At 46.3% G+C, this 27166-nt stretch overlaps 1 protein-coding gene across 1 annotated transcript in view; it reads left to right on the forward strand.

Moving 5' to 3' along the window:
• Positions 1-21626, forward strand: part of LOC137310601 (eukaryotic translation initiation factor 3 subunit A-like) — a 72666-nt gene extending 51040 nt beyond the window's left edge. The window contains exons 3-5 of the mRNA XM_067978327.1: positions 6111-6204; positions 19825-19909; positions 21493-21626. The gene's annotated coding sequence lies outside the window, so the exon portion shown is untranslated. The remainder of the gene's footprint in view (positions 1-6110; positions 6205-19824; positions 19910-21492) is intronic.
• Positions 21627-27166: the final 5540 nt, after the last annotated feature.

Below are 27166 nucleotides of genomic sequence, written 5' to 3' on the forward strand. Positions count from 1 at the left end.
GTGAGGGATGTGTAGTATATCGGAATGTTGCAGTGAGGGGTGTGGGGTATATCAGAGTGTTACATTGAGGGGTGTGAGTTATATTGAGGGGTGTGGGATAGATCCGAGTGTTACGCTGACGGTTATGCGGTATACCAGAGTGTTACACTGAGGGGTGAGTGATATAACAGTGTGTTAGAGGGAGAGGTTTGGGGTTTCTCGGAGTGTTACAGTGAGGGGTGTGGGATATCTCTTCGTTTTATAGTGAGAGCTGTGGGATGTACAAGAGTATTACAGTGAGTGTTGTGGGATATATCAGAGTTTTAAATTGAAGGGTGTGTGATATATCAGAATGTTACAGTGAGGTGTGTGAGATATATCAGAGCGTTTCAGTGAGGGGTGTGGGATATATTTGCGTGTTACAGTGAGGGGTGTTGGAAATGTCAGAGTGTTAAATTGAGGGGTGTGGGTAAATCAGAGTTTTGGAGTGTGGGGTGTGGAATGATCCAGTGTGTAACAGTGAGGAGTTTGGGATATTTCAGAGGGTTAAATTGAGGGGTGTGGGGTATATCAGAGAGTTACAGTGAGAGGTGTGGGATATATCAGAGTGTGACAGTGAGGGGAGTATGATATATCGGAGCTTTACAGTGAGAGGTGTGGGATAGATCAGAGTGTTAGAGTGAGGGATGTGTGGTACATCGGAATGTTACTGTGAGGTGTGTGGGGTATACCAGAGTGTTACACCGAGGAGTGTGGAATATAACAGAGTGTTGCAGTGAGGGCTCTTGGGTATCTCTTGGCGTTACAGTGAGAGGTGTGGGATATATCAGAGTTTTGCAGTGCGGGGTGTGTGATCTATCGGAGCTTTAAAGTGAGGGGTGTGGGATAAGTCCGATTGTTATAATGAGGGGTGTGGGTTATATCAGAGTGTTACTGTGAGGGGTGCGTGATACATCAGAGTGTTAGAGTGAGGGATGTGTGGTATATCGGAAAGTTACAGTGAGTGATGTGTGGTTTATCAGAGTGTTACAGTGAGGGGTGTGGGTTATATTAGTGAGTAAAAGTGAGGGGTGTGGGACAGATCCCAGTGTTACACTGAGGGGTGAGTGATATAACATTGTGTTGGAGGGAGAGGTGTGGGGTATATCGGAGTGTTACAGTGAGGGGTGTGGGATATCTCTTCGTGTTATAGTGAGAGGTGCGGGAAGCATCAGAGAATGACAGTGAGTGTTGTGGGATATAACAGAGTGTTACAGTGAGTTGTGTGGGATACATCAGAGTGTTAATGTGAGGTGTGTGAGGAATATTAGAGTGTTACAATGAGGGGCGTGGGATATATCGGGGTGTTCCAGAGAGGCTTGTGGGATATATCAGGGTGTTACAGTGAGGTGTATGGGCTCTGTTTGAGTGTTACAGTGAGGGCTGTGTGATATTTCAGAGTGTTACAGTGTGGGGTGTGGTATGTATCAGAGTGTTATAGTGAGGTGTGTGAGGTATATCAGAGCGTAACAGTGAGGGGTGTTGGGTATATCATGGTGTTACACTGAGGAGTGTGGAACATATCAGAGTGTTACAGTGAGGTATGAGTGGTATCTCTTGGCGTTGCAGTGAGAGGTGTGGGATATATCAGAATTTTGCAGTTCGGGGTGTGTGATCTATCGGAGCTTTCAAGTGAGGGATGTGGGATAAGTCAGAGTGTTATAATGAGGGGTGTGGGGAACTTCAAAGTGTTATAGTGAGAGGTGTGTGGTATATTACAGTCCGAGGTTTACAGTGAGGGTTGTGGGATATATCCGAGGGTTACAGTGAGGGTTGTGGGATATATCAGAGTGTTACACTGAGGGGTGTGAGGAACTTCAGCGTGTTACAGTGAGGGGTGTGGGATATATCGGGGTGTTGCAGAGAGGGTTGTGGGATATATCAGAGTGTTAAAGTAAGGGGTTTCGGGTATATCAGAGTGTTAGAGTGAGGGACGTGTGGTATATCGGAATGTTACAGTGAGGGGTTTGAGGTATATCAGAGTGTTACATTGAGGGATGTGGTTTATATTGAGGGGTGTGGGATAGATCCGAGTGTTACTCTGACGGTTATGTGGTATACCAGAGTGTTACACTGAGGGGTGAGTGATATAACAGTGCGTTGGAGGGAGAGGTGTGGGGTTTCTCGGAGTGTTACAGTGAGGGGTGTGGGATATCCTTTCGTGTTATAGTGAGAGGTGTGGGATGTACCAAAGTATTACAGTGAGTGTTGTGGGATATAACAGTGTGTCATAGTGAGGGGTGTGGGATATATCACAGTGTTACACTGAGGGGTGTGGCATATATCAGAGTTTTAAATTGAGGGGTGTGTGATATATCAGAGTGTTACAGTGAGGTGTGTGAGATATATCAGAGCGTTACAGTGAGGGGTGTGGGATATATTTGCGTGTTACAGTGAGGGGTGATGTAAATGTCAGAGTGTTAAATTGAGGGGTGTAGGGTAAATCAGAGGTTTGCAGTGTGGTGTGTGGAATCATCCAGTGTGTAACAGTGAGGAGTTTGGGATATATCAGAGGGTTAAATTGAGGGGTGTGGAGTATATCAGAGAGTTACAGTGAGAGGTGTGGGATATATCAGAGTGTGACAGTGAGGGGAGTATGATGTATCGGAGTTTTATAATGAGGGGTGTGGGATATGTCCGAGTTTTATAATGAGGGGTGTGGGATATATCCGACTGTTACAGTGAGGGGTGTCGGATATATCAGGGTGTTAAACTGAGGGGTGTGGGGAACATCCGAGTGTTACAGTAAGGGGTGTGTTGTGTATCAGAGTGTTACAGTGAGTTGTGTGGGATATATCAGAGCGTTAATGTGAGGGGTGTGGGATATATCAGAGTGTTACAGTGAGGTGTGTGAGGTATATCAGAGCGTTACCGTGAGGGGTGTTGGATATATCGGGGTGTTGGATATATCAGGGTGTTACAGTTGGGTACATCAGAGTGTTACTGTGAGGTGTGTGGGGTATAGCAGAGTGTTGCATTGAGGAGTGTGGAATATAACAGAGTGTTACAGTGAGGGCTGTGGGGTATCTCTTGGCGTTACAGTGAGAGGTGTGGGATATATCAGAGTTTTGCAGTGCGGGGTGTGTGATCTATCGGAGCTTTAAAGTGAGGGGTGTGGGATAATTCCGAGTGTTATAATAAGGGTTGTGTGATATATCAGAGTGTTACACTGAGGGGTGTGGGATATATCGGGGTGTTGCAGAGAGGGCTGTGGGATATATCAGAGTGTGACAGTGAGGGGAGTCTGATATTTTGGAGCTTTACAGTGAAGGGTGTGGGATATGTTCGAGTGTTATAATGAGGGGTGTGGGATATATCAGTGTTAAAGTGAGGGGTTTCGGGTATATCAGAGTCTTAGAGTGAGGGGTGCGTGATATATCAGAGTGTTAGAGTGAGGGGTGTGGGTTATATTGAGGGGTGTGGGATAGATCCGAGTGTTACTCTGAAGGTTATGCCGTACACCAGAGTGTTACACTGAGGGCTGAGTGATATAACAGTGTGTTAGAGGGAGAGGTGTGGGGTTTCTCGGAGTGTTACAGTGAAGGGTGTGGGGTATCTCTTCGTGTTATAGTGAGAGGTGTGGGATGTACCAGAGTATTACAGTGAGTGTTGTGGGATATAACGTTGTGTTATAGTGAGGGCTGTGGGATATATCACAGTGTTACACTGAGGGGTGTGGGATATATCAGAGTTTTAAATTGAGGGGTGTGTGATATATCAGAGTGTTACAGTGAGGTGTGTGAGATATATCAGAGCGTTACAGTGAGGGGTGTGGCATGTATCAGAGTGTTAATATGAGGGGTGTGGGGTCTATCAGAGTGTTACAGTTAGGGTTGTGGGTTATATCAGTGAGTTATAGTGAGTGGTGTTGGATGGATCCGTGTGTTACTCTGAGGGTTATGGGGTATATCAGTGTGTTGCACTGAGGGGTGAGTGATATCTCTTAGTGTTATAGTGAGAGGTGTGGGATATACCAGAATATTACAGCGAGTGTTGTGGTATATAACAGAGTGTTTCAGTGAGGGGTGTTGAGTATATCAGAGTGTTACAGTGAGGTGGGTTGGATATATCAGAGTGTTTCAGTGAGTGATGTGGGATCTTTCAGAGTGTTCGAGTGAGGGGTGTGGGATATATCAGAGCGTTACAGTGAGGGGCGTTGGGTATATCAGAGTGTTAGAGTGAGGAGTGTGGGATATATCAGGGTGTTACTGTTGGGTGCATCAGAGTGTTGCTTTGAGGTGTGTGCGGTATATCTGAGTGTTACATTGAGGGGTGTCGAATATATCAGAGTTTTACAGTGAGGGGTATGGTGTGTCTCTTGGTGTTGCTGTGAGGTGTGTAGGGTATATCAGGGTGTTACAGTGAGGGGTGTGGCATATATCAGAGTATTACAGTTGGGTACATCAGAGTGTTAAAGTGAGGGGTGTGGGTTATATCAGAGTGTTTCAGTGAGGGGTGCGGGATGTATCAGAGTGTTAGAGTGAGGGGTGTCGGGTATATCGGAATGTTACAGTGAAGTGTGTGGTGTATATCAGAGTGTTACAATGAGGGGTGTGGGTTATATCAGTGAGTTATAGTGAGGGGTGTTGGATGGATCCGAGTGTTACTCCGAGGGTTGTGGGGTGAGTGATATCTCTTAGTGTTTTAGTGAGATGTTTGCGATGTACCAGAGTATTGCAGTGCTGTTGTGGGATTTCACAGAGTGTTACAGTGAGGGGTGTTGTGTATATCAGAGTGTTACAGTGAGGGTGGGTGGGATATATCAGTGTTTTACAGTGGGGTGGGGAACATCAGTGTTTGATAGTGAGAGGTGTATGATATATCGTAGCGTTGTCGTGAAGCGTGCGGTATATGTCCGAGTATTATAATGAGGGGTGTGTGATATATCCGAGGGTTACAGTGAGGGGTGTGGGATATATCAGGGTGTTGCACCGAGGGGTGTGGGAAACATCAGAGTGTTACAGTGAGGGGTTTGGTGTGTATCAGAGTGTTACAGTGTGGTGTGCGGGATATATCAGAGTGTTAGAGTGAGTGGTGTGGGGTGTATCGGAGTGTTACAGTGAGAGGTGTTGTATATATCAGATTGTTACAGTGAGGGTTGTGGGAAATATCCAAGCATTACAGTGAGGCGTGTGGGATTTCTCCGACTGTTACAGTCAGGGGTGTGGGATATATCCGAGATTTACAGTGAGGGGTGTGGTATATATCAGAGTGTAGCAGTGAGGGGTGTTGTGTGTATCAGAGTGTTGCAGTGAGTGATGTGTGTTGTATCAGAATTTTAGGTTGAGGGGTGTGGGATATACCAGAGTGTTACAGTCATGGTTGTGGGGAACATCGAAGTTTTACAGTGAGGGTTGTGTGGTATATTACAGTGTTATAGTGAGGGGTGTGGGTTACATTAGATTGTTGCACTGAGGTGTGTGGGGTATATCAGAGTGTTACAGTGACGTGTGTGGGATATATCAGAGTGTTACAGTGAGGCGTGTGTGGTATGTGAGAGTATTCCCGTGAGAGCTGCGGGATATATCAGAGTGTTTCAATGATGGCTTTGTGATTTATCGGAGTTTTACGGTGAGGCGGTGTGGGATATATTACAGTGTTACAGTGAGGGGTGTGGGGTATATCAGCGTGTTACAATGAGGGGTGTGGTTTGTATCAAAGTGTTACAGTGAGGGTTGTGGGATATATCAGATTGCCACCAGCACGGAGAGCGGCGGGCACAGAGTGAGGCAGCTGAGAGTTTGTTGAGTTTTGAAGTGTAAGGGTTTGTCTCTTTAAAATCGAGTGTAAATTGCTATCAACTGTTTAATTTCAATTTTAAAGTTTAATTTTTAAAATTTCTGTCAGGCTTTAGCAGAGAGTGCTGCTCTAGTAAGTTAATTGGTTAGCTAGATTAAACTGGTTCCTGAAGGTGGAGCAGGCCTGACTCATCTGAGTCACAAACTGTAGAAATACAGGGGCCTGTTAGTGCAACCAGCACTGAGTGCGGCGGGCACAGAGTGATACAGCAGAGAGTTTGGTGAGTGTGGCAGTTCGGTGAAGTGGGAGAAGGAGGTGCTGCTTTGACTTGCTTTTCCTAACTTATTTCGCAGAGCGGCAGTGGACCTGAGCAGCAGAAGATTAAGAGTGGGGAATAAAAGCAGCAGCAGACCTGCAACAAGAGAAAACTACTGTGCGATGTCACAGGTGAGGCAGGAGAATCTGTGAGGTGAGCACAATATAAAAGGAGAGACCGAGAGCGGGCCGAAAGTCTGAGAGGTGAAGGCAGGGTAAATCTAAGGCAATTCACGGCAGCACAGCTCGCACCCGTGATATGCTCCTCCTGCACTATGTGGGAAGTCATGGACACTACCAGTGTCCCTGGCGACCATGTGTGCAAGTAGTGTGTCCAGCTGAAGCTATTGGCTAACCGCATTTCGGAGTTGGATCTGCGGGTGGATTCACGGTGGAGCATCCGTGATGCTGAGACTATCGTGGATAGCACGTTCATTGAGGTGGTCACACCACAGGTAAAGATTACGCAGGCAGAAAGGAAATGGGTGACCGCCAGGCAGAGTAAAAGGACGAGGCAGGTAGAGCAGGAGTCCCCTGGGGCCATCGCCCTCTCAAACAGACATACCACTTTGGATACTGTTGGGGGAGATGGCATATCAGGGGAAAGTAACAAGAGCCAAGTTCGTGGCACCACGGGTGGCTCTGCTGCATAGAAGGGGAGGAAGAAGAGTGGCAGGGCTATAGTGATAGGGGATTCAATTTTAAGGGGAACAGATAGACGTTTCTGTGGCCGCAAACATGACTCCAGGATGGTATGTTGCCTCCCTGGTGCTAGGGTTAAGGATGTTCCGGAGCGGCTGCAGGACATTCTGGATGGGAAGGTTGAACATGGGTAAGGCCGACTTCAATGGGATGAGACAGACACTGTCTACAGCAAACTGGGCAAATCTGTTAATGGGTAAAACGACTGATCATCAGTGGGAAATGTTTAAAGAAACATTTAACGTGATACAGAATCGGTTTATACCCCTGAGGGGCAAGAACTCTATTTGCCAAGAAAAACAGCCATGGACAACTAAAGAGGTAAGGGACAGTAAAAGACATAAGGAAAGGGCACACAACAAGGCAAAAAAATGGCACAGATCCTGGCGAATGGGAAAGTTACAAAGATTTACAAAGGGTCACAAATAAATAGTAAGAGCTACAAAAAGAGAGTATGAAAAGAAACTTGGAAGGGATATCAAAACCAGCACGAAGAACTTTTATAGTTCTATTAGGAAAAAGAGGGTGGTCAGGAGCAGTGTTGGCCCCTTAAAAACAGAAAGTGGGGGTATTGTCATTGACAATGGGGAAATGGCAGACATATTGAACAATTACTTTGCGTCAGTATTACAGTAGAAAAAGACAATAGCATGCCAAAAATCCCAAGGAAACTAATATTGAATCGGGGACAGGGACTCGATAAAATTAACATAAGTAAAGCAACCGTAATGAAGAAAATAATAGCACTAAAAAGTGACAAATCCCCAGGACCAGAGGTTTCCATCCCAGGGTTTTAAAGGAAGTAGCTGAACACATTGCAGATGCCTTAACTACAATAGAGTCATACAGCACGGATAGAGGCCCTTCGGCCCATCGTGTCCGCGCCGGCCATCAGCCCTGTCTACTCTAATCCCATATTCCAGCATTTGGTCCGTAGCCTTGTATGCGATGGCATTTCAAGTGCTCATCCAAATGCTTCTTGAATGTTGTGAGGGTTCCTGCCTCCACAACCCTTTCAGGCAGTGAGTTCCAGATTCCAACCACCCTCTGGGTGAAAAAGTTCTTTCTCAAATCCCCTCTAAACCTCCCGCCTTTTACCTTGAATCTATGTTCCCTTGTTATAGAACCCTCAACGAAGGGAAAAAGCTCCTTAGTATCCATCCTATCTATGCCCCTCATAATTTTGTACACCTCAATCATGTCCACCCTCAGCCTCCTCTGCTCCAAGGAAAACAAACCCAATCTTCCCAGTCTCTCTTCATAGCTGAAGCGCTCCAGCCCTGGTAACATCCTGGTGAATCTCCTCTGCACCCTCTCCAAAGCGATCACATCCTTCCTGTAGTGTGGCGACCAGAACTGCACACAGTACTCCAGCTGTGGCCTAACCAGTGTTCTATACAGCTCCATCATAACCTCCTTGCTCTTATATTCTATGCCTCGTCTAATAAAGGCAAGTATCCCATATGCCTTCTTTACCACCTTATCTACCTGTTCCGCCGCCTTCAGGGATCTGTGAACTTGCACACCAAGATCCCTCTGACCCTCTGTCTTGCCGAGGGTCCTCCCATTCATTGTGTATTCCATTGCCTTGTTAGTCCCTCCAAAGTGCATCACCTCACACTTTTCCGGGTTAAATTCCATTTGCCACTGTTACGCCCATCTGACCAACCCATCTGTATCGTCCTGCAGACTGAGGCTATCCTCCTCGCTATTTACCACCCTACCAATCTTTGTATCATCAGCGAACTTACTGATCATACCTTTTACATTCATATCCAAGTCATTAATGTCGACCACAAACAGCAAGGGACCCAGCACCGATCCCTGTGGTACCCCACTGGCCACAGGCTTCCAGTCACAAAAACAACCTTCGACCATCACCCTCTGCCTTCTGTCACTAAGCCAGTTTTGTATCCAAAGTGCCAAGGCACCCTGGATTCCATGGGCTCGTACCTTCTTGACCAGTCTCCTGTGGGGGACTTTATCGAAGGCCTTACTGAAAACCATGTATACCACATCCACTGCGTTACCCTCATCCACACGCCTAGTCACCCCCTCAAAAAATTCAATCAAATTAGTCAGACATGATCTTCCCTTGACAAAGCCATGTTGACTATCCCTGATTAATCCTTGCTTCTCCAAGTGGAGACTAATTTTGTCCTTCAGAATTTTTTCCAATAATTTTCCTACCACTGATGTTAGGCTCACTGGCCTGTAGTTCCCCGGTTTTTCCCTAACTCCCCTTCTTGAATAATGGTATTACATTAGCGGTTCTCCAGTCCTCTGGCACATCCCCCGTGGCCAGAGAGGTTCTGAATATCTGTGTTAGAGCCCCCGCAATCTCCTCCTTTGCCTCACACAGTAGCCTGGGATACATTTCGTCCGGGCCTGGGGATTTATCCATGGATCTTTCAAAGTTCTCTAGATTCAGGAACTGTCCCTCTCGATTGGAAAATTGCACATGTCACTCCGCTTTTTAAGAAAGGACAGGGAGGGAAACCGGGGAATTATAGGCCAGTTAGCCTAGCATCTGTTGTGGGGAAAATGCTGGAGTCTATAATTAAAGATAGGGTGACTGAACACCTCGAGAATTTTCCGTTAATCAGAGAGAGCCAGCATGGATTTGTGAAAGGTCGGTCGTGCCTGACAAACCTGATTGAATTTTTTGAAGCGTTGACTAAAGTAGTGGACAGGGGAATGTCAATGGATGTTATTTATATGGACTTCCAGAAGGCATTTGATAAGGTTCCACATAAGAGACTGTTAGCTAAGATAGAAGCCCACGGAATCGAGGGAAAAGTACGGACTTGGTTAGGAAACTGGTTGAGCGAAAGGCGACAGAGAGTAGGGATAATGGCTAAGTACTCACATTGGCAGGATGTGACTGGTGGAGTCACGCAGGGATCTGCCTTGGGGCCTCAGTTATTCACAATATTCATTAACGATTTGGATGAAGGCATAGAAAGTCTTATATCTAAGTTTGCTGTTGACACACAGATTGGTGGCATTGTAAGCAGTGTCGATGAAAACATAAAATTACAAAGCGATATTGATAGATTAGGTGAATGGGCAAAACTGTGCAAATGGAATTCAATGTAGAAAAATGTGAGGTCATCCACTTTGGATCAAAAAAGGATAGAACAGGGTACTTTGTAAAATGTAAAAAGTTAAAAACAGTGGATGTCCAAAGGGACTTAGGGGTTCAGGTACATAGATCATTGAAGTGTCATGAACAGGTGCAGAAAATAATCTATAAGGCTAATGGAATGCTGGCCTTTATATCTAGAGGACTGGAGTACAAGGGGGCAGAAGTTATGCTGCAGTTTTTATTAGAATGATACCCGAACTTCAAGGGTTAAGTTACGAGGAGAGATTACACAAGTTGGGGTTGCATTCTCTGGAGTTTAGAAGGATAAGGGGTGACCTGATCGAAGTTTATAAGATATTAAGGGGAACAGATAGGGTGGATAGAGAGAAACTATTTCCGCTGGTTGGGGATTCTAGGAGTAGGGGGCACAGTCTAAAAATTAGAGCCAGACCTTTCAGGAGTGAGATTAGAAAACATCTCTTCGGAAACGGCAATTGATACAAGCTCAATTGCTAAATTTAAATCTGAGATAGATAGCTTTTTGGCAACCAAAGATATTAAGGGATATGGGCCAGAGGCAGGTGTGTGGAGTTCGATCACAGATCAGCCATGATCTTATCAAATGGCGGAGCAGGCAAGTGCGGCTGAATGGCCTACTCCTGTTGCTATGTTCCTATCAGATGTGGGTTTATGATGTGGGTTTATGATGTGGGTTTATGATGTGAGTTATGATGTGGGTTTGTGATGTGGGTTTGTGATGTGAGTTTTGATGTGGATTTTTGATGTGGGTTTGTGATGTGAGTTTTGATGTGGATTTTTGATGTGAGTTGTCATGTGGTTTTACAATGTGGGTTTGTGATGTGAGTTGCCATGTGATTTGTGATGTGGGTTTGTGATATAAGGTTGTGATGTGAGTTTGCGATTTGAGTTTGTGAAGTGGATTTGTGATGTGAGTTGTGATGTGCGTTTGTGATGTGAGTTCTGACCTGAGTTTTGACGCATGTTTGTGATGTGAGTTGTGATATGGGTTGTGAAGTGGGGTTTTGATGTGGGTTTGTGATGAGTTGTGATGTTTGTTTGTGATGTGGGTTGTAATGTGCGTTTGAGATGTGGGTTTGAGATGTGGGTTTGAGATGTGGGTTTGAGATGTGGGTTTGAGATGTGGGTTTGAGATGTGGGTTTGAGATGTGGGTTTGAGATGTGGGTTTGAGATGTGGGTTTGAGATGTGGGTTTGAGATGTGGGTTTGAGATGTGGGTTTGAGATGTGGGTTTGAGATGTGGGTTTGAGATGTGGGTTTGAGATGTGGGTTTGAGATGTGGGTTTGAGATGTGGGTTTGAGATGTGGGTTTGAGATGTGGGTTTGAGATGTGGGTTTGAGATGTGGGTTTGAGATGTGGGTTTGAGATGTGGGTTTGAGATGTGGGTTTGAGATGTGGGTTTGAGATGTGGGTTTGAGATGTGGGTTTGAGATGTGGGTTTGAGATGTGGGTTTGAGATGTGGGTTTGAGATGTGGGTTTGAGATGTGGGTTTGAGATGTGGGTTTGAGATGTGGGTTTGAGATGTGGGTTTGAGATGTGGGTTTGAGATGTGGGTTTGAGATGTGGGTTTGAGATGTGGGTTTGAGATGTGGGTTTGAGATGTGGGTTTGAGATGTGGGTTTGAGATGTGGGTTTGAGATGTGGGTTTGAGATGTGGGTTTGAGATGTGGGTTTGAGATGTGGGTTTGAGATGTGGGTTTGAGATGTGGGTTTGAGATGTGGGTTTGAGATGTGGGTTTGAGATGTGGGTTTGAGATGTGGGTTTGAGATGTGGGTTTGAGATGTGGGTTTGAGATGTGGGTTTGAGATGTGGGTTTGAGATGTGGGTTTGAGATGTGGGTTTGAGATGTGGGTTTGAGATGTGGGTTTGAGATGTGGGTTTGAGATGTGGGTTTGAGATGTGGGTTTGAGATGTGGGTTTGAGATGTGGGTTTGAGATGTGGGTTTGAGATGTGGGTTTGAGATGTGGGTTTGAGATGTGGGTTTGAGATGTGGGTTTGAGATGTGGGTTTGAGATGTGGGTTTGAGATGTGGGTTTGAGATGTGGGTTTGAGATGTGGGTTTGAGATGTGGGTTTGAGATGTGGGTTTGAGATGTGGGTTTGAGATGTGGGTTTGAGATGTGGGTTTGAGATGTGGGTTTGAGATGTGGGTTTGAGATGTGGGTTTGAGATGTGGGTTTGAGATGTGGGTTTGAGATGTGGGTTTGAGATGTGGGTTTGAGATGTGGGTTTGAGATGTGGGTTTGAGATGTGGGTTTGAGATGTGGGTTTGAGATGTGGGTTTGAGATGTGGGTTTGAGATGTGGGTTTGAGATGTGGGTTTGAGATGTGGGTTTGAGATGTGGGTTTGAGATGTGGGTTTGAGATGTGGGTTTGAGATGTGGGTTTGAGATGTGGGTTTGAGATGTGGGTTTGAGATGTGGGTTTGAGATGTGGGTTTGAGATGTGGGTTTGAGATGTGGGTTTGAGATGTGGGTTTGAGATGTGGGTTTGAGATGTGGGTTTGAGATGTGGGTTTGAGATGTGGGTTTGAGATGTGGGTTTGAGATGTGGGTTTGAGATGTGGGTTTGAGATGTGGGTTTGAGATGTGGGTTTGAGATGTGGGTTTGAGATGTGGGTTTGAGATGTGGGTTTGAGATGTGGGTTTGAGATGTGGGTTTGAGATGTGGGTTTGAGATGTGGGTTTGAGATGTGGGTTTGAGATGTGGGTTTGAGATGTGGGTTTGAGATGTGGGTTTGAGATGTGGGTTTGAGATGTGGGTTTGAGATGTGGGTTTGAGATGTGGGTTTGAGATGTGGGTTTGAGATGTGGGTTTGAGATGTGGGTTTGAGATGTGGGTTTGAGATGTGGGTTTGAGATGTGGGTTTGAGATGTGGGTTTGAGATGTGGGTTTGAGATGTGGGTTTGAGATGTGGGTTTGAGATGTGGGTTTGAGATGTGGGTTTGAGATGTGGGTTTGAGATGTGGGTTTGAGATGTGGGTTTGAGATGTGGGTTTGAGATGTGGGTTTGAGATGTGGGTTTGAGATGTGGGTTTGAGATGTGGGTTTGAGATGTGGGTTTGAGATGTGGGTTTGAGATGTGGGTTTGAGATGTGGGTTTGAGATGTGGGTTTGAGATGTGGGTTTGAGATGTGGGTTTGAGATGTGGGTTTGAGATGTGGGTTTGAGATGTGGGTTTGAGATGTGGGTTTGAGATGTGGGTTTGAGATGTGGGTTTGAGATGTGGGTTTGAGATGTGGGTTTGAGATGTGGGTTTGAGATGTGGGTTTGAGATGTGGGTTTGAGATGTGGGTTTGAGATGTGGGTTTGAGATGTGGGTTTGAGATGTGGGTTTGAGATGTGGGTTTGAGATGTGGGTTTGAGATGTGGGTTTGAGATGTGGGTTTGAGATGTGGGTTTGAGATGTGGGTTTGAGATGTGGGTTTGAGATGTGGGTTTGAGATGTGGGTTTGAGATGTGGGTTTGAGATGTGGGTTTGAGATGTGGGTTTGAGATGTGGGTTTGAGATGTGGGTTTGAGATGTGGGTTTGAGATGTGGGTTTGAGATGTGGGTTTGAGATGTGGGTTTGAGATGTGGGTTTGAGATGTGGGTTTGAGATGTGGGTTTGAGATGTGGGTTTGAGATGTGGGTTTGAGATGTGGGTTTGAGATGTGGGTTTGAGATGTGGGTTTGAGATGTGGGTTTGAGATGTGGGTTTGAGATGTGGGTTTGAGATGTGGGTTTGAGATGTGGGTTTGAGATGTGGGTTTGAGATGTGGGTTTGAGATGTGGGTTTGAGATGTGGGTTTGAGATGTGGGTTTGAGATGTGGGTTTGAGATGTGGGTTTGAGATGTGGGTTTGAGATGTGGGTTTGAGATGTGGGTTTGAGATGTGGGTTTGAGATGTGGGTTTGAGATGTGGGTTTGAGATGTGGGTTTGAGATGTGGGTTTGAGATGTGGGTTTGAGATGTGGGTTTGAGATGTGGGTTTGAGATGTGGGTTTGAGATGTGGGTTTGAGATGTGGGTTTGAGATGTGGGTTTGAGATGTGGGTTTGAGATGTGGGTTTGAGATGTGGGTTTGAGATGTGGGTTTGAGATGTGGGTTTGAGATGTGGGTTTGAGATGTGGGTTTGAGATGTGGGTTTGAGATGTGGGTTTGAGATGTGGGTTTGAGATGTGGGTTTGAGATGTGGGTTTGAGATGTGGGTTTGAGATGTGGGTTTGAGATGTGGGTTTGAGATGTGGGTTTGAGATGTGGGTTTGAGATGTGGGTTTGAGATGTGGGTTTGAGATGTGGGTTTGAGATGTGGGTTTGAGATGTGGGTTTGAGATGTGGGTTTGAGATGTGGGTTTGAGATGTGGGTTTGAGATGTGGGTTTGAGATGTGGGTTTGAGATGTGGGTTTGAGATGTGGGTTTGAGATGTGGGTTTGAGATGTGGGTTTGAGATGTGGGTTTGAGATGTGGGTTTGAGATGTGGGTTTGAGATGTGGGTTTGAGATGTGGGTTTGAGATGTGGGTTTGAGATGTGGGTTTGAGATGTGGGTTTGAGATGTGGGTTTGAGATGTGGGTTTGAGATGTGGGTTTGAGATGTGGGTTTGAGATGTGGGTTTGAGATGTGGGTTTGAGATGTGGGTTTGAGATGTGGGTTTGAGATGTGGGTTTGAGATGTGGGTTTGAGATGTGGGTTTGAGATGTGGGTTTGAGATGTGGGTTTGAGATGTGGGTTTGAGATGTGAGGTGGGTTGTGATGTAAGTTTTGATGTAGGGTTTGATGTGTGGGGTTTGAGATGTGGGGTTTGAGATGTGGGGTTTGAGATGTGGGGTTTGAGATGTGGGGTTTGAGATGTGGGGTTTTGACGTGGGTTTGTGATGTGAGTTTGTGATGTGAGTTTGTGATGTGAGTTTGTGATGTGAGTTTGTGATGTGGTTTGAGATGTGCAGTGAGGCCACGGCCATGGGACGGTGAGGTTCGTGGGCAGAGACCTCGTTTCTTCGGTACTGACCCCACTTTACTCTCTAGATGGAATTGAATCGTCTGCTACAATTATCCTTTCACGCCATCCATAATTTTGAGGTCGAAAATTTGCAGCCGGCTTATGTAAAAGTCTAAGATTACTACGAGACAGTTAGAATTTCTCAACCAGCGCACTTCCGCCTCTCCCTGTCCAATCCTCGACCGTTTATTGCCTTCCATCGCTCTCTGTCAAATTCCCGGGTGCTTATTCCGTTCGAGCTCTATCTGTCCAATTCCCGGGTGTTTATTCCGTTCGATCTCTCTCTGTCCAATTCCCGGGTGTTCATTCCGTTCGATCTCTCTCTGTCCAATTCTCGGGTGCTTATTCAGTTCGATCTCTCTCCGTCCAATCCTCGACTGCTTATTGCCTTCCATCTCTCTCTGTCCAATTCCTAGGTTCTTATTCCGTTCGATCTCTCTCTGTCCAATTCCCAGTTGTTTATTCCCTTCCATTTGTTTTGTCAATGCCGGAATGTTTCTTCTCTTCGTTCACTCCCTGTCTAATCCCGAGTGTTTAATCCCTTCCATTAATCGCTTTTCCAATTCCTTGTTTGTTCCCGGCCACTTCTCCATGTCCAATTCCTGGGTGTTTATTCCCTTCGATCTTTCACTATTAAATTTCACGATGTTTATTCCTTTAGATCGTTCTCTGCCCACACCCGCGCTTGTTTATTCCCTTTGATCTCTCACTGTCCACAACCCCGGGTGTTTATTCCCTTTGATCCCTCCCTGTCCATTTCCCATGTGTTTATTACATTTGATCTCCCCCTGTCTAAATCCCGTGTGCATATTCCCTTTGATCTCTCCATGACCAATTCCGGTGTGTTTATTCCCTTTGATTTCTCCCTGTCCAATTCCCGTGTGTTTATTCCCTTTCATCTCTCACTGTCCAATTCCCGTGCGTTATTTCCCTTTGATCGCTCACTGTCCAATTCGCGTGCGTTAATTCCCTTTGATCTCTCACTGTCCAATTAGCGTTATGCTTTTTCCTTTCCAACTCTCACTGTCTAATTCGCGAGTTTTTATTCCCTTTGATCTCTCACTGTCCAATTTTCGTGTGTTTATTCACTTTGATCTCTCATTGTCCAATTCCTGTGTGTTTATTCACTTTGATCACTTGCTGTCCAATTGCCGTGTGTTTATTCCCTTTGATCTCTCCCTGTCCAATTCCCGTGTGTTTATTGCCTGTGACCTCTCACTGTCCAATTCACGTGTGTTTATTTCCTGTGACCTCTCACTGTCCAATTCCCGTGTGTTTATTCCCTTTGATCTCTCACTGTTCAATTCCCGTGTGTTATTCCCTTTGAACTATCCCTGTCCAATTCCCGTGTGTTTATTCCCTTCGATCTATCCCTATAAAATTCCCAGATATTTATTCGCTTGACTTGCCCTCTGTCCAATCCGTGAGTTTTTATTCCCTTCCATCTCTCCCTGTCCAATCCCGAAGTGTTTAGTCAAATTCCATCTCCCCCGATCCATTTCCAGGAAGTTTATTCCCTTTGTTCTCTCCCTGTTCAATCTCCAGGTGTTTATTCCCTTTGATCTCTCCCTGTCCAATTCTTGGGTGTTTATTCCCTTTGATCTCTCACTGTCCAATTCCCGTGTTTTTATTCCATTTGATCTCTCCATCTCCAATTCCCGTGTCTTTATTCCCTTTGATCTCTCACTGTCCAATTCCCGTTTGTATATTCCCTTTGATCTCGCCCTGTCCAATTCCAGTTTATTTATTCCCTTTGATCTCTCCCTGTCCAATTCCTGTGTGTTTATTCCCTTTGACCTCTTACTGTCCAATTCCCGTGTGTTTATTCCCTTTGATCTCTCACTGTCCAATTCCCGTGTGTTTATTCCCTTTGATCTCTCCCTGTCCAATTACTGGGTTTTTATTCCCGTTGATCTCTCCCTGTCCAATTCCTGTGTGTTTCTTCCCTTTGATCTCTCACTGTTCAATTCCTGTGTGTTATTCCCTTTGAACTATCCCTGTCCAATTTCCGTGTGTTTATTCCCTTCGATCTATCCCTATAAAATTCCCAGATATTTATTCGCTTGAATTGCCCTCTGTCCAATCCGTGGGTGTTTATTCCCTTCCATCTCTCCCTGTCCAATCCCGAAGTGTTTAGTCAAATTCCATCTCCCCCTATCCATTTCCAGGAAGTTTATTCCATTTGTTCTCTCCCTGTTCAATCCCCAGGTGTTTATTCCCTTTGATCTCTCACTGTCCAATTCCCGTGTGTTTATTCACTTTCATCTCTCTCCCTCCAATTCCCGTGTGTTTATTCCCAATTTGACCTCTCCCTGTCGAATTCCCGTGCGTTTAATCCCTTCCATCTCTCCCTGTCCAATTTCCGTGTGTTTATTCCCTTCAGTCTCTCCCTCTCTAATTCCCGGGTGTTCATTCCATTCGATCTCTCCCTGTCCTATACCCGGATGATCATTCCCTTCGGTCTCTCCCTATCCAATTCCCGGTTGTTAATTCCCTTTGATCTCTCCCTTTCCAGTTCCCGGGTGTTTATTCCCTTCCGTCTCTCCCTCTCCAATTCCCGGTTGTTTATTCCCTTCCATCTCTCCCTCTCCAATTTCCCGGGTGCTTATTTCCTTCCATCTCTCCCTCTCCAATTCCTGTGTATATATTTCCTTCGATCTCTCCCTCTCCAATTCCCAGGTGTTTATTCCCTTCCACCTCTCCCTCTCCAGTTCCCGGGTGTTTATTCCCTTCCATCTCTCCCTCTCCAATTCCCGGGTGTTTATTCACTGCGGTCTCTCCCTATCCAACTCCCGGTTGTTTAATCCCTTCCATCTCTCCCTTCCCAATCCCCGGTTGTTTATCCCCTTCGGCCTCTTCTTGTGCAATTCCCGGATGTTTATCCTCTTCCATCTCCCACTGTTCAATTCATGGGTGTTTAACCGATTTCATCTTACCCTTACCAGTTCCCGTGTTTTTAAACCCTTTGATCTCACCTTGTCCAATTCTCGGATGATTATTGCCTTCAATTTCCCCCTGTCCAATCTCCGGGTGTTTATTCTCTTCCATCACTTCCTGTCCCAATCCTGGGTGTTTATTCCTGTTGATCTCTCCCTGTCCAATTCTCTCGGGATAATTGTGTTCAATGTGTCCCTGCCCAATCAGCGGCTATTTATTGATTTCGATTTCGCCATGTCCAATACAAGATGTTTATTCCCTTTGGTCTCTCCCTCTCCAATTCCCGGGTGTTTATTACATTCGATTTCTCTCGGTGCAATATGCGGGTGTTTATTCCCGTCGTTTTCTCCCTTATCAGTTACTGGTGTTTATTCCCTACTATCTCTCCCTATCCACTCCCCAGGGGTTTATTCCCTACTATCTCTCCCTATCCAATCCCCAGGGGTTTATTCCCTTCTTTCTCTCCCTATCCAATCCCCAGGGGTTTATTCCCTTCTTTCTCTCCCTGTCCAATTCCTTGGCTTGCAACCTAGTTCATCTCACCTTGTCCAGTTCCGGTTTTTACTCCCTTTGATCGCACCCTGTCCAGTTCTTGGAAGTTTATTCTCATCAATCTTTCCCTGTCCAATTTCTGGGTATTTAATCTTTTTGACATCTTCCCATCCAATTCCTGGGTGTTTACTAACTTTGATCTCTCCCTGTACAAGTCCCAGCTGTTATAACCTTCGATCTCTCCCTGACCAATCTCCGGGTGTCTATTCTCTCCCATCTCTCCCTCCACAATTGCTGAGTGTTTATTCCCTTCCATCTCTCTCTGTCCAATTCCCGGGATTTATTCCTTCGATCTCTCCTGACCAATCTCCGGGTGTCTATTCTCTCCCATCTCTCCCTCCACAATTGCTGAGTGTTTATTCCCTTCCATCTCTCCCAGTCAATTCACATGTACTAATTTACTTCCATCTCTCCCTGTCCAATCCCCCGTTGTTTATTCTCTTCCATCTCTTCCTGTCCAATCCCCTGGTTTTTATTCGCTTTGATCTCTCCCTGTGCACTTTCCGGGGAATTATTGTCTTCAATGTGTCCCTGTCCAATCCCCGATTGTTTATCCTCTACGATCTCTCCCTGTCGAATTCCGCAGTGTTTATTCCCTGCGATCTCTCCCTGACCAATCCCCGGGTGTTTAGTCTCTTCCATCTCTCACTACCCAATTCCTGGGTGTTTATTCCCGTTTATCACTCACTGTCCAATTCCTGGCGGCTATTGTCTTCAATCAGTCCCTATCCAAATCCTGTGTGTTTATTCCCTTCGATCTCTCCCTGTCCAATTCCTGTGTGTTTATTCCCTTCGATCTCTCCCTATCCGATTTATGGGTGTTTATTCCCTTCCATCTCTCCCTGTCCAATTCCTGTGTGTTTATTCCCTTCGATCTCTCCCTATCCGATTTATGGGTGTTTATTCCCTTCCACCTCTCTCCTGTCCAATTCCAGCGTGCTTATTTCCTTCCATCTCTTGCTATCCAATTACTGGGTGTTTATCCCCTTCCATCTCTCCCTATCCAATTCACAGTGTTTAATTCCCTTTCATCTCTCCCTGTCCAATTCCTCCGTGCTTTTTCCTTTAGATCTCTCCCTGTCCAATTCCTGGGTGTTTATTCCCTTCAATCTCACCCTGACCGATCTACGGGTGATTATTCCCATCCATCTCCCCCTATCTATTCCCCGGTTGTTTATTGCCTTCAATCTCTCCCTGTCCAATTCCTGTGTTTCCTTCCAGTGATCGCTCCGTGTATATTCCCAGGAGTTTATTCACTCCTGTGTATTCCATCGTGTTAATGATCGGGTGTTTATTCCACGACTTTTATTTCCAGGTGTTAATTCCCAGACTTCTTTCCGGTTCTTTATTTCCCAGTTGTTTATTCCCAGATGTTTATCCATGTGTGTTTATTCTCGGGTGTTTATTCCCAGGTTTTTATTCCATTCCTTCTCTCCTTTTCCGCTTCAGGTGACTCGGCCATCGCTGAATAGCACAGCCCAATCAAAACGGACAGTTTGACTCGAATCACTGTCACGAGACGAGAAAACCTCAAGTGAGTTTGAAGTATTTTCACTTGCAACAGAATCCACTCTCACTCCCTCTCTCCCTGTCCACAGAATCCACTCTCACTCCCTCTCTCCCTGTCCACATGATCCACTCTCACTCCCTCTCTCCCTGTCCACAGAATCCACTCTCACTCCCTGTCTCCCTGTCCACAGAATCCACTCTCACTCCCTCTCTCCCTGTCCACAGCATCCACTCTCACTCCCTCTCTCCCTGTCCACAGCATCCACTCTCACTCCCTCTCTCCCTGTCCACAGAATCCACTCTCACTCCCTCTCTCCCTGTCCACAGCATCCACTCACACTCCCTCTCGCCCTGTCCACAGAATCCACTCTCACTCCCTCTCTCCCTGTCCACAGCATCCACTCTCACTCCCTCTCTCCCTGTCCACAGAATCCACTCTCACTCCCTGTCTCGTTGTAGACAGAATGCACTCTCACATCCTCTCTCCCTGTCCAAAGCATCCACTCTCACTCCCTCTCTCCCTGTCCACAGAATCCACTCTCACTCCCTCTCTCCCTGTTCAGAGCATCCACTCTCACTCCCTCTCTCCCTGTCCACAGAATCCACTCTCACTCCCTCTCTCCCTGTCCACAGCATCCACTCTCACTCCCTCTCTCCCTGTCCACAGAATCCACTCTCACTTCCTGTCTCGTTGTCCACAGAATCCACTCTCACATCCTCTCTCCCTGTCCACAGATTCCACTCTCACTCCCTCTCACCCTGTCCACAGAATCCACTCTTACTCCCCCTCTCCCTGTCCAGGGAATCCACTCTCACTCCCTCTCTCCACAGAATCCACGCTCACTCCCTCCTCCACGTCTCTCCCTTTGTCTCTTTCTCCCCTTTTTGACTCTTCTCTCTCTCTCTCTGTCTCGCCCTTTCTCTCACGCTTTGTCTCTCGTTCTCTCTCTCCATCTCGCTCGCTCCCTCTCTCACTTTGTCTCTCACTCTGTCTCTGTCTCTTTCTCTCTCCCTCTCTCTTGTTCTTTGTCGTCCTGTGTTCCTGTCTCCCTGTGTCTGTCTGTCTGCCACTCTCTCTGTCTCTGTCTGTCCCTCTCTCTCTTTGTCTCTCTCTCCATTTCTCTCTATCTGACCCTCTCCATTTTTGTCACTCCCTCTCTCCCTTTGTCTCTCACTCTATCTGTCTCTCTCTCTCTCTGTCTCTCACTCTCTCGCTCTGCCTTTCTGTCTCTCTCTCTCTGTCTCTCCGTCTCTTTCTCCCACTGATTCCCTTAATACCCCTTAATCTTCTCTATGTATCCGCTGTGTGCTACCTTGTCCTAAAATCCATGAATTCTACATCCACTGCATTCTCAATCTACCATCTCTGTTTTCTCTCCAAATTAATTCGTAGAGGTTTTTCATACACGATCGTTGCTTTTGTAATCCGTACTGGCTCCTTCTAACTATTGTCTCATTATCTGGAAAGGTGGTCATTTCATCCACAATTAAAGACTAAAATATTCCCCGTTTATTCATAGGAACAGGAGGAGGCCATTCAGCCCATCCTGTTTAACTGTTCCCTTCAGCTCAGATTCCGAGTTTTATTGTCTGGTGTTTTTTCCACAGTGAACTATCTCTCTGAGAGACCGCGGGCAAGAAAGGCCTGGGGTAGAGCGCGACCAGATTCTCCACCCTGGACCACGCCCAAGATTAACATCTGACCTGTAACCGAGTCTCACAATAAACGTATTGATCGATGAGTCTCGTGTCACTGCCTCACTCTCTCTCCCACACTCAGAGACATACTCGCAGTTACTCTCACAGCCACACTCACAAACACACTCAAAGACACACACACGACCAGACTCACAGGCACACACAGACACACTCACAGACACACTCACAGAGATACACATACGCACCCGCAACCGCACTCAGCCGCACTCACAGACACACTCACAGACACCCTCACAGACACACTCACAGAGATACGCACGACCACACTCACAGACACAAACAGGGACACTCACAGGGACACTCACAAGCAAACACACAGCGACAATCGCAGACACACTCACAGTCACACTCAGGCACAAACAGCGACTCACAGTCACACTCACAGACACACTCAGCCACAGCAACAGCTAAACAGAGCCACACATACAGACACACTCACATACACACTCGCAGACACACACACAAAAAAACTTAAATACACAATCACACTCACACACAGACACGATCACAGCCACACACAAAGCCACACTCACAGACAAACAATCCCAGTCACAATCACTGCCACACTCAGACACACACAGGGACACTAACAGACACAATCACAGTCACAATCACAGTCACACTCACAGACACACTCACAGACACGCAGGGACACTTCACAGACACAATCACAGTCACACTCACAGAAACAATCGAGACACAATCACAGTCACACTCGCAGACACAATTACAGTCACACTCAAAGAAGCAAACTGAATACTCACAGCTACATTCACACACTCACAGACACACTCTCAAAGACACTTACAGACAAACCCATAGACACACCGACACACTCATAGCTACTTTCACACACTACACTCACAGACACTCGCACTCACAAACACACTCAACCTCATGCACTACAACAGGGAGAAGACTGATCTCACAAGTACCTGAGGAAGAATATCCAAGCTAAGACAAGGAGGGAAGGAGATGGGGAGGTTTCATGGGGGGCATGAACCCTCATGGGGGCATGACCCCTCTCATTCCCCACAGTCGCTTATTCCCCTCTATAAGGACCAGTATCATTCCCCACTCAGTCCCTTACACCCCTCTATAAGGACCCCACTCATTTCCCACTCAGTCCCTTATACCCTCTATAAGGACCCCTCATATTCCCTACTCAGTCCCTTATACCCGTCTATAAGGACCCCTCTCATTTCCCACTCATCCCTTATACCCTCTGTAAGGAAACCTCTCATTCCCCACTCAGTCCCTTATTCTCCTCTATAAGGACTCCTCTCATTCCCCACTCAGTCCCTTATTCCCCTCTATGAGGACTCCTCTCATTCCCCACTCATCCCTCATACCCTCTATAAGGACTCCTCTCATTCCCCACTCAGTCCGTTACACCCCTCTATATGGATCTCTCTCATTCCCCACTCAGTCCCTTATACCCCTATATAAGGACCCCTCTCATTTCCCACTCATTCCCTTATACCTCTCTATAAGGCCCCCTCCCATTCCCTATACAGTACGTTACACCACTCTATAAGGACCCCTCTCATTCCTCACTCTGTCCGTTTTTCCACTCCATTTGGACCCCTCCCTTTTTCCACTCAGTCCCTTATATCCCTCGATAAGGACCACGCTCATTCCCCACTCAGTCCCTTATACCCCTCTATAAGGACCACTCTCATTCCCCACTCAGTCCCTTATACCCTCTATAAGGACTCCTCTCATTCCCCACTCAGTCCCTTATTCCCCTCTATAAGGACTCCTCTCATTCACCACTCAGTCCCTAATACCCCTCTATAAGGACCTCTCTCATTCACCACTCAGCCCCTTATACCCCTCTATAAGGACACCTCTCATTACCCACTCAGCCCATTATACCCTCTATAAGGAACCCTCACATTCCCCACTCAGTCCCTTTTACCCCTCTATAAGGACCCCTCCCATTACCCACTCGGCCCATTATACACTCTATAAAGAACCCGCCCATTCCACATTCAGTCCCTTTGATCCATCTATAACGACCCCTCTCATTCCCCATTCAGTTATTTATACCCCTCTAAAAGGCCCCTTACCCATTCCCCACTCAGCCTATTATACCCTCCATAAGGAACACTCCCATTCCACACTCGGTCCCTTTTACCCCTCTATAAGGACCCCTCTCATTCCCCACCCAGTCCCTGACAACTTCTATTCGGACCCTTTTCATTCTCCATTCAGTCACTTATACCCCTCTATAAGGACCCCTCCTATTCCCCATTCAGTCCCTTATACCCCTCTATAAGGACCTCTCTCATTCCCCACTCCATCCCTTATACCCCTCTATAAGGCTCCCTCAAATTCCCCACTCTGTCCTTTAATGCACCTTGTCGCAGAGTAACTGAGGGCCTTGATCCCCGAGTAATGATATGGCCCTTTTGAGAAACCTTCCCTTTAAGAGGACCTTCCCTATGGCTCTTTTAATAGACCTCACATTTAGGACGTAATTAAGCAAATCTCAGAAAATTGTGCAAATAATAATAGGGTAATAATAGTGGGGGATTTCAAATTTCCCAATATTAACTGGGATACTCAGAGTGTAAAAGGCTTAGAGGGTACAAAATTCTTAACGTGCATCCAGGAGAGCTTTTTGAGCCAGCATGTAGAAAGTCCGACAAGAGAGGGGGCGGTACTGGACCTAATTCTAGGGAATGTGGCCTGCCAAGTGGAAGAAGTGCTAGTAGGTGAGCACTTTGGTGAGAGTGACCATAATTCGGTGAGATTTAAGGTGGTCATGGAAAAGGACAGGGAGGGCCCGGAAATAAAGGTTCTAAATTGGGGGAAGGCCGATTTTAATAGGATAAGGCAGGATCTGGCCAAAATGGACTGGGATCAGCTGCTTGTAGGAAAATCCGCATCGGAGCAATGGGAGTCTTTCAGAATGGAGATTGAGACCATACAATGGCAACATGTTCCCGTAAAGGTCAAGGGGGGTTCCAAGAACTACAGGGAACCTTGGATGTCAGGGGATATACGAGAATGGATTAGGAAAACAAGGAGGGCTTTTGTCAGATACAAAAGGCTAAAGACGGAGGAAGCCCGAGAGGAGTACAAAAAGTGCAGGGGGATACTTAAAAAAGAAATTAGGAGATCAAGGAGGGGCCATGAAATAACACTGGCGAGCAAAATAAAGGAAAATCCTCAGATGTTTTATAAGTATATTAAGGGTAAGAGGATGACTAGGGAACAAATAGGGCCCATTAGGGACAAAAATGGCAATCTGTGTGTGGAGCAGATGTAGGAGGGGTTCTAAATGAATTTTTTGCATCTGTTTTCACTATGGAGAAGGACGATGTAGACATAGAAATACGGCAGGGGGACTGTGATATACTCGAACATATTAACATCGAGCGAGAGGAGGTATTGGCGGTTTTAGCAGGCCTAAAAATGGATAAATCCCCAGGCCCGGACGAAATGTATCCCAGGCTACAGTGTGAGGCAAAGGAGGAGATTGCGGGGGCTCTAACACAGATATTCAGAACCTCTCTGGCCACAGGGGATGTGCCAGAGGACTGGAGAACCACTAATGTAGTACCATTATTCAAGAAGGGGAGTAGGGAAAAACCGGGGAACTACAGGCCAGTGAGCCTAACAGTGGTAGGAAAATTATTGGAAAAAATTCTGAAGGACAAAATTAGTCTCCACTTGGAGAAGCAAGGATTAATCAGGGATAGTCAACATGGCTTTGTCAAGGGAAGATCATGTCTGACTAATTTGATTGAATTTTTTGAGGGGGTGACTAGGCGTGTGGATGAGGGTAACGCAGTGGATGTGGTATACATGGATTTCAGTAAGGCCTTCGATAAAGTCCCCCACAGGAGACTGGTCAAGAAGGTACGAGCCCATGGAATCCAGGATGCCTTGGCACTTTGGATACAAAGCTGGCTTGGTGGCAGAAGGCAGAGGGTGATGGTCGAAGGTTGTTTTTGTGACTGGAAGCCTGTGGCCAGTCGGGTACCACAGGATCGGTGCTGGGTCCCTTGCTGTTTGTGGTCTACATTAATGACTTGGATATGAATGTAAAAGGTATGATCAGTAAGTTCGCTGATGATACAAAAATTGGTAGGGTGGTAAATAGCGAGGAGGATAGCCTCAGTCTGCAGGACGATATAGATGGGTTGGTCAGATGGACGGAACAGTGGCAAATGGAATTTAACCCGGAAAAGTGCGAGGTGATGCACTTTGGAGGGACTAACAAGGCAAGGGAATACACAATGAATGGGAGGACCCTAGGCAAGACAGAGGGTCAGAGGGATCTTGGTGTGCAAGTTCACAGATCCCTGAAGGCGGCGGAACAGGTAGATAAGGTGGTAAAGAAGGCATATGGGATACTTGCCTTTATTAGCCGAGGCATAGAATATAAGAGCAAGGAGGTTATGATAGAGCTGTATAAAACACTGGTTAGGCCACAGCTGGAGTACTGTGTGCAGTTCTGGTCGCCACACTACAGGAAGGATGTGATCGCTTTGGAGAGGGTGCAGAGGAGATTCACCAGGATGTTACCAGGGCTGGAGCGCTTCAGCTATGAAGAGAGACTGGGAAGATTGGGTTTGTTTTCCTTGGAGCAGAGGAGGCGGAGGGGGGACATGATTGAGGTGTACAAAATTATGAGGGGCACAGATAGGATGGATACTAAGGAGCTTTTTCCCTTCGTTGAGGGTTCTATAACAAGGGGACATAGATTCAAGGTAAAAGGCGGGTGGTTTAGAGGGGATTTGAGAAAGAACTTTTTCACCCAGAGGGTGGTTGGAGTCTGGAACTCACTGCCTGAAAGGGTTGTGGAGGCAGGAACCCTCACAACGTTCAAGAAGCATGTGGATGAGCACTTGAAATGCCATAGCATACAAGGCTACGGACCAAATGCTGGAATATGGGATTAGAGTAGACAGGGCTTGATGGCCGGCGCGGACACGATGGGCCGAAGGGCCTCTATCCGTGCTGTATAACTCTATGACTCTAAGCTTGGAGTGGGTGAAGACCATCCCCAGTCAGGTGAGAGTTAAAAGGGTGAGGCACATGATATAGAAGGCTGCTGCTGTTACTGAGACACAACCCCCTGAATGCAGCCCAGAGAGGACGCTGGAAAGCAGCTGGGGCTGGCCAGGGGTGCGGAGTATTGTAAATTGTGCCAGGAGTCGCTAAAGTGATGTGGTATTATAAAGTGTACTAAGCGTCGCCAAAGGGACAGTGTATTCGGGAAACTGTACGAGGCGTCGCCAAAGGAATGGTTTGTTGGGAAAGTGGACTGGACGTCTCCAAAGGGATTGTAGTGTGAATTTGTTTGGAGTGAATTAAGAAAAAACGTGGTCTGAAGTATGAATTCGTCAAACACTATCGTTGGTTGTATGAGGAAGGTTATGAGATGGTCGGACTCTGTAACAATATATAAAGGGATATTATATATACAAGAAGTTGTAAAATAGAAATAGCATTTGGGCCGAAAGGCCTCTGTGCTGTACTGTGCATTCGATGCAAAATATACATAATATAATAGAATAACATATTTATCATAGAAAGTTACAGCACA

The sequence above is a fragment of the Heptranchias perlo genome, unplaced genomic scaffold (assembly GCF_035084215.1).
Source record: "Heptranchias perlo isolate sHepPer1 unplaced genomic scaffold, sHepPer1.hap1 HAP1_SCAFFOLD_264, whole genome shotgun sequence".
Taxonomy (NCBI): Eukaryota; Metazoa; Chordata; class Chondrichthyes; order Hexanchiformes; family Hexanchidae; genus Heptranchias; species Heptranchias perlo.